Source organism: Papaver somniferum, chromosome 4, assembly GCF_003573695.1.
Source record: "Papaver somniferum cultivar HN1 chromosome 4, ASM357369v1, whole genome shotgun sequence".
Taxonomy (NCBI): domain Eukaryota; kingdom Viridiplantae; phylum Streptophyta; class Magnoliopsida; order Ranunculales; family Papaveraceae; genus Papaver; species Papaver somniferum.
The window spans coordinates 91,086,229-91,095,107 of NC_039361.1; the positions used below are offsets into that span (position 1 = coordinate 91,086,229).

General features: G+C 33.8%; 1 long non-coding RNA gene across 1 annotated transcript; it reads left to right on the plus strand.

Moving 5' to 3' along the window:
• The first annotated feature begins 1,295 nt into the window (after positions 1-1,295).
• On the plus strand, positions 1,296-4,591 carry LOC113274081. Its single transcript, XR_003322773.1, has 4 exons — positions 1,296-1,480; positions 3,129-3,195; positions 3,827-4,083; positions 4,302-4,591. It is a non-coding gene; the product is annotated as an uncharacterized LOC113274081 (long non-coding RNA).
• The last annotated feature ends 4,288 nt before the right edge of the window (positions 4,592-8,879 follow it).

Consider the following 8,879-nt stretch of genomic DNA (forward strand, 5'->3'; position numbering starts at 1 on the left):
TGCATAAAATTTTAATTTATCCTAAGAGTCTTTAAATTTTGCTACTAATGTAAATTATTCTATTAATATACGAATTGTTATTATTTTTTTAATTATAATATTACACTAAGCATCTGAATACCGTTATTTCTACTTCATGTATATTTGTTTCATTTTAGAGATTTACTGAATCATTTGTTAGATTAACGATAATTTCGGTACAAGATTACTAATAAGTCGACTCTTTTTATTTTATATATTACATCCTCGCTTTCTTAAGTCTAACGCCTAATAAGTATTATATTAACTATATAGTTTAGATGCAAACCATATATATGTAATCTGTAATTAGTTTAATTTACAAAACTTAATCATAGATAAGCGTTAATAATTTTCCATGGCTATTTAATCATAAGTATTATTTTTTTATTGTTATATATCCTTATTGAAATTTTTGTTAAGTTAAGTTCAATATAATAGTAATTGATAAATGCTAATCATTACTTTCTTAAAATTATTATTACTTTTATTATCAACTATAATTACTATTATAATATTTTTATTATTAACATTGATGATTGAACTGACTCTTATAAATATTATTAAGTCCCAACAATACTATTAACATTTATTTGATTATAAATTATTGACCCTACGTATAAGTCAAGGTACTCAATAAATTTCTACGTGACTTTCAAGATTTTATCAATAATACTAATTGTTAATATTAAATTGTCTATGCGTTCACACTTTTTAGACTAATTATTCTCTAATCTTTATTAGCTTAAGTTATTGGTGTACCCTACAATTTTTATTTGAAAACATATACAAACAACCAAACAAATGAACAAATCAATCAATCAAATAAATCTTTTAATTATTATAGCTTTTAGTGATTAAGATTTATCTCACAACCCAACCCAGTTCTAAACTATTCTAGTTCACTAACTGGCACTGTCTATTTCTATCTTTTCCCATTTAAGATCTAATAATGAGCTCTGCTACCAACACTGTAGCGCCCCCAAAGCTAGCAGCTGACTAATCCAAGCGATTAACTAAATAAAAAGGCACTAAAAATTTAAATCATATACTTAAGCATTCAGTTAAGAAATTTGCTACAAAATTTAACCCGAAAACTAGCCCCACTCTGAAATATATATATATATATATATATTATAAATGACAACAATGTTTTACTGAATCGAGGGATATCTATCGCTTGGACACATAAAATACGGCTAAGACTGAGCACAAATAGTGTTTTAGCAACTAAACAGTTTTTACATTTTGGGGTAGATAAAGTACGGTCGTGATTAGTCGCATACTCATACACTCCAATCTCCTGCTCTTTCCGTTACTCATCCCATTACTTTCAAATTAATTTGAAGTTTCCTTCCGTCAACGGAGAGGCGTTATGCTTGGATAATCAATGCAAATATTTAAGCTCATTAGTGAATCGAAATAAAGAATGTATAGTCGCTACGTTTTCGTTTAATTCAGGGTTAGTCTTCTTCTTTCCCCCAATTTTTAATTTAATTTTTCTTTTTTATGATTCAGAGTTAGGATTTCTTCATAATCGTTGACAACTCGATGTAGAAAGTGCAGAAATTTTTACTTTGATTTTTGTTTGGTTAATTGTAGGGTTTCGATTTTTAACAATCTCTGTTTCAAAATTTTAGGGTGTTCTTTTTATGCATGTCATTTCGAATTAGTGTTGATCTATTCATTGCACTAAGTTTATCAAGATTCAAATTTGTCGCCACTTTCGAGTTGGAATATGGATGCTTTGATGATCCTGTGTGAATAAAAATTCCATTTTCTTTACATCATTGCTTTTAAATTTTGTTTAGATCAATTAAAGGAAGAATAAAAGAAAATTAGAATTTTGTTGTTGTCTAGACCGTTGTTGGTGTCAATCCAATTCTCTGTAAAAGTGAAATTGGAAATGAGTGTCACCATTATTCACATATTGAATCTGTTTATACATTTTATACTTCAAGCACCCGTGTCCAATACTTATGAAGATTTAATGTGTATTCTTGCACATAACTATGAACTTGTTTGTTTGCAGCTGACTCGGCGTTTGAATCTGAGTCAACTCCTGACTCGGACCGAGTCAGCAGTCAGGCCGTTTGTTTTCCATTTTGAATCAGATCTGACTCGACCTCTGACTCAGACATAACCTCTGATTCGGACTCATTTGAGTCAGGTAACAAAATATCCCTGACTCATGGGACCAAACCACTGACTCACTTATTTCCGAGTCAGATGAGTCAGATCTGACTCAAAACAAACATATCGACTCAGATCCAGATGAGTCAGGTGATTTCACTCAGATCCAGATGATTCAAATCCAGACGACTCAGATGAGTCAGGAGTAAACAAACATTGGTGTATGTCGGAACTCTGAATATATAAATGTTGGTAAATGTTCATTTGAGGAGTGAGCTATATCTCCAAACAACCTTTAATTAGGTTGTCGCTACACGTAGACGATGATTCGTCTACTGCATTTGGAGCTGTTCAGTTTAGTGACCTTGAAGTCATGCCTGATTCACCTCTCATTGTGGTATAATTAGGTCCATCGTAATTCTAATCTCTACGGATGCCTAGGTATTTCAATTGGAAAACAACCAACTTCCTATATTTTCTCTTTCTATTTTTCTGATAGTCACTAGCAAATTAAATCATATTAAGCAATCTTTTTTTAAGGTTTGTCCGCATTCCATTTCTAAATATAATTGTACATAATTCTCTTAATTTTTGTGTAGCACTTTCATATTAAGATGGTTACAGACTTGCACGGTGTCAACAAATTAAGATAGGCAAGCCTTATATGAGTTTGATTGTTATTTCTTATTTTTCATTCCTTTTCATTTAGAAGTCATTAGCATCATATACTGAGATATCGAACTTCAAATAGGCACAGAGTTGTAGCAGGAATTAAAGTGCTGAAAATACCTGTAGTAGCGCGAATACATTATCGAAAGCTGCACTTTTATTGGACAAATTTGAGTCGGATGGGAACGAGCGTGTGCATCCGTTGAATATGTTTTCAGATAGTAACTTCTATTGCTAAGTTGTGATTTCGTGCATGGGGTGATTTTGGTACGCAACTAATTATGGGATGTTTATTTTCGATTTTCCAGGATTCTCCAGGTTGCGGAAACATCAAGAGTGTGCTCCACTGGAGGATGCTATCCATATTGCTCACTGGTACAAAAGGATACGGCAAAAAACTATAGTTCCTTGGTTTTCATTGAATACCTTTTTGGTATATACTTATCACGGATGTTTGAAAAGAACTGAAGACCCAGAACAGTAGCTGATATGAATACCCATGGTTCATGGTATCTGAGGGCATGAGGCAATACTCAGAAAACTATAATCCAACTTCGTATTTTACACAACCATTTAGTGAATGTGCCAAATTTTCCACTCTATGAGGTTGGGATACTGTCATCCCCGGTGATAAGGCCTCTCTAAATCCGAATAGATAACTATGTTATGATCCTTGGGACATTCTTGGTCCGTGACTAATGCTGATACCCAAGAAGAACGTTTATGCATAAATTTGAAGAATTATGGATTCCATTTTTACGAGGATGAAAATATTCTTTCTCCGACTTTATTATGAACTTAAGTTGTTCCTTACTGAGCTTTAGGAAATAATAGCCTCATTTTGGTCCATTAAGCAGTGATGAATTTGTCTTCAAAATATGAACAATTAATATTGTTTTACAAGGAAGAAGTTGATTTCATTGCAGGCATAATCATTTATGGTGTCTTATTATAAGATTTTCTCTTTTTACTGTCTCTTATCTCATAATATGTTGCTGGCTTACAGGTATTCTATGGGGTTAAAGATCAGGCAGACAATATCCAATAAGACTGGCTTATGCAATAACAACCATTTAGTCACAGGGACATTCTGTCAAATTGGTATTGTTGAGCGCACATTTAAGAAGCTAAGGTTGTTAAAGGCGTTGTCAACACCTGAAAGCACGACTATACAAGAGGCATGCAGATGTATGGCCATCAGAGGTTTGATGATTTTATGTCAACAGCCTCTAATGCGTTGTTTTGTGGAATCTAACAGATAAGGTTTGGTTTTATTGTTATCTATTTTGATATGTATACTACGTTTTGTGGTTCTCTTCATCATCAATTTTTTTTTTTTTGAAACTACCGTTACATTTTATTGAAATATTTAATTTTTGTGGTAAACGAAGTAGTCACTGTAGTTGTTGCTTGCGAACTAATCTTGAAGAGGCACCTGTTTCCAAAGTCATAATGAGAACCCTGTTTTTGTTACTACACAGCTTGAAAGAGCGGCTGAGAAGGAAAAAGCTATTGTTGTGGCCATGGCCAAATACGTCGAGATGCACAAATACGAGCAGAATCAGGATGTTAATTATTGAAGGATACCTACGCGGAGCATGAGACTGGAAATGTTTATCTAGAAATACTATTGTAAAGAATAAATTCTGCAGTATTTCCAAATGATTAAACAATGATTGTACTGACATTTGTAATCCAGAAGAATGCAATGGACGAGTTATATTTGTTCAAATTATGAATTTCTGTGTTCCCAATTGAGACTTTACATATTCTTCACGTTTTGGGTTGTTTTGCAATGGCTATGAGTCGATGGTTAGCTTAATTACCAATAAATTAACTTGACTTTTTGGAAGGAAACTATGGTGCCAATTTATCTCTTCGAACTTTTCGGGTACTGAAATCATCGTTTAGCGTAAAACTTAATTCCGCTTAATGTCGATAACAAACATCAACGTTGTAAAATCCGGTCGAATAAGATTATGGTACCAATTGAGCTCCTACATTCAACTAAGAATATACAACCATCACCAAAAGGTGCAAAACGATCCAACGGCACGGGCTATATCCTAGTATATATATATACAAGAATTCCTCTCAAATGATACATATACAATAGTCGTTTGGTTTACAAATAGAATATATAACATAATAAACATATTTGAAGTTAACCAACTAACGAACTTAACGCTTGAAGCTTTCGCTGCTCGACTCTGATCTGTCTCTGAAACTGAAAGTGGGAATGGGTGAGCACATCATGCCTAAAAGGGGTGCCCAGTAGAAATAACGTTAAACTTTCAAGAAATCATGGCATGATATGGAAAACAATACATATTTTCCCAAATATTAAAAAGTGACCAAGTCACTGAAATAAACAAACATGTATATGGACAAACTCCTTCTTCAAACAATGTATAATATGGTTGTAAATTCTGAACTCGCAAATTCACACCTAATATCTATTGATGTCACCAATTTCGAATTCACAAACTGATGACCTATAATAAGCATAAAAGCTCGAAAGTAAGTAGGTATAAATGTGAAGGAGCGTATCCTATATACTACAGGTGGAAATTCTTATTTCCCATACAATTCATAATGACATTTCGAAACATTACAAGTCCTTCCCAAATCATGGAAAGATTAAAAGAATCAACAGAACAATCATAATACAAACTGAACAATGCATGAATGCACAAACAGACGATGCATGAGTTTATAAACATAAACCTTTGTAAAAGAAACAACAATGGTCTCAAAAGAGTTAAATGTAAATTCCCACCTCTTTTGATGACAAGCCATGCCTACCTCGAGATCCACGATCCACTGGTTCATCCTTTGAATCGATCGTTGTTAAATAGACTAATTGTTAATCATACAAGCACTCTAATATTTTAGCCAAAAGGCTCACACAAGGTTCATAACATAATTTCATACAATTCTCTAGTTATAGGCTAAGTGAACTATCTAATGGTTCTAAACCCTTTTATGGTTCTACACCTTAGCATATCAAAGGTTTACTATTTCGATTAGGTTGGTTCTAGAGTCCAATAAATAAGTCCTATGAATATTTACAACTTTGTAGAAGGAAACAAATGCTAATTCGGACCACAAGAGGTCCAAAACATCAATTTAGGAAAATAAGGTTCATCCTAGTCAATTAACAGTCATTAACGGTCAAACTGACAGTCAAGGTCAACTAACAGTCCACGTCCATCCAAGGTCAAGTCAAGGTCCAGGGTCAATGGCCAACGACTCAAACTAGAATCGTTCTAACTCAAGTCAAGACAGGCAATTCAGTGAGTCAACAGATCCGACTCAGTCAGATACACTTAGTCAGCTAACAATCGAGTCAGCTAAACTGACTGGGATGACTAACAGGCTTCAACCATGGTTTTCCAATGCATCACAACTCTAGTTATAAAACATGTAAGTGAAACTCCTAGCAACATCATTTCTAATTCTACCAGACTACACACAACATTTCAACAATACATGAATCCAATTAAACTTCACAAGTGCATTCTTAATCACAATTCATCTTACCTGCAAATGCAGTTACAAGCTTCTACAAGAGAGATTTAACTCCACTGAAAACTGTAGGTTCAGTCCAGCTACAAACAAACTCTGCACAACACAAACTCAGTTCATACTTATATCCCATGCAACCTCAATAATTTAAAACACTAACAACGGTACCACTTCTTCTGCACATCCAAACCATCACTGCATCCATCTTAACTAATTCAGAACCACCATATCCATACACCCTTTCATTTAATATTCATAAGCAACTCCACCATTCTTAACATTCAACACAAACAGTTTCAAGTTCAACTTCCTATCTGCAATTCATTTCAACACAATTACAACCTTCTCCATCAATTTTATTACATTTGCATCAGTTCTATTACTTCCGATTTGATATACTTCACAATATAAACTTCAGCTTCATTACATATTCATGAACATCCATAAACTCATCAATTACAGCAATTCAATTCATAATACAAAAAATTGAGATAATATAGAGACTTACTCAATACCTAGCATTCTATGAATTGCTACTTCATCAACCACTTCAATTGAAACCTTAGAATTATCAGTCTAGACCAGAAATCGATCACCGACACCAATTTCATCATCTGAGATTAAGATTTCACCTACAACTCCACTATAATCCTCTCAGTCATCCAAACCCATCTCTTATCTCATCTGATTTCTCTACTACTTCAACAAAACCCTAGTTACCAATTTCAAATTGTTCTTCAACCTCATACTCTAATTCAATTCTAACCCATCTCACATCAACATCCCAGAATACCAATCCCATTTTCAATATCTTATTATGTATTTACTCTAACCCTAATTTCTGATTTGGGGAAGAACAAGAACAAGAACAAACCCTAATTCATAATTCTCAATTTCACAATTAAACTGAAACTACAACTCCATATACTTGATTCTACTTCAATCTAAACAAACCCATCTTGATTTATTAACCTTTATCCAATTTCACATAACACAGATACAAATCAAGAAACCCTAAATTACCTTTTCCTTTCGATTCAACTTCATAGCAGCTTCACTTCATCAATTCGGTATTAACCCCTCAATTCTTTATCCATTAACGACTCATTTCACCTCTCAATTTCATATCAAATCCTAATTAAGCTTTCTCTCTAATTTTCTCTTTTCTGTTGAAGTATTATATTAGGGTTCAGAACTAAAGATGTACTGAAGATTGTATGCACAGAACGAAAAGTGACGTGTGAAGATTATATGCACACGAATATTAACAAGCACATAACAGAAATTAATAAACTTTAGGTTTTAGTTCGATACCTGAAATATTACAGAGCTTGAGTATTTATAACTTAAGTGACTTCTTAAACAAACTACCAATAATTAAGGCAACTGATGATTGCCAATAATAGAACTTCTAGAAATAATTAATTAAGGAAGATGAATACTAAATAGGGTAAACCGTAAAAAGAGAAACAAAGTGAGTTATAGGATTTGTGTCCTAACATCCCACCGCACCTGAAAAATGGCTTGTCCTCAAGCCTCAAAGTCTGGAAATCGAAGAAGAAGATCATCAGCATCTTCCCAAGTTGATTCAATCTTCATTTGCATCTCCCTCGGCATCTGCTAACCAAGGTGGCTTCCATAATCTTGATAGGCTTGATCCATATTCGTGATGTTAATTTTCACTCTTTGCATCACCAACTTGAGAATGACAAGTCGAACGTCCAGACCTCTTCCCACGATCAAATAATAGCCGAGGAAACACAAATCAAAGAGCAAAGCATTCCTCACCAATTAGTTTGTTGTAGGTAAGCTTGCGATACCCCTTCTCAGATTTATTGTGATTCCGCATATCAAAGTTCCAACCTAGAATTTTCTCATCCTTGCTATCACTAACAAGATGCTTATCATCAACATTAATAGCACTGACTACATCAACATGCACCCACTTATTAGTCGTTTTTTCCCCTGCAGAAGACTTCAGTGCAATGGAAATTAGAAACACCAACTTTTATTGGACTTCTTGCAATCGAGATCTCTTGACGAGATATTAAAAGTTCTTCACTTTGGACTGTTGCTAGTGCTTTATATGTAGAAAAAGGCTTAACTTGAGCCTTATAAAGGCTTGCAGTATGATTAGCTACCGTAGCTTTGTCATTATTATCACCGTCTTCCACATCAAAATGATATGTAGTTTCTTTATTGTCATAAATATAATGAGTACTTTTCCTTTCCACATTCTTTTCCAATAAAGCACTTATAGTTCCGACAAGAACACTACTGGTGATCTCTGTATTTACTTTCTTTTCACTATTTCCAGCAACCTCTGTCGTGGCATGAGATTGGAAAATATTGAGAGATTGTGTACCAGTTGTTGTTGATTTGGAATGAGTATTGCATGGAATAATGTGCTTGGTAGATCCGAATCGAGAACGAATTTCAGAACAAAATTCTTCCCATGTTGGCTAAGTAAGAGACTTTTTTACCGATTGATACAAATAAATGCCATCACCTTTAAGATTAGTAACAACCCT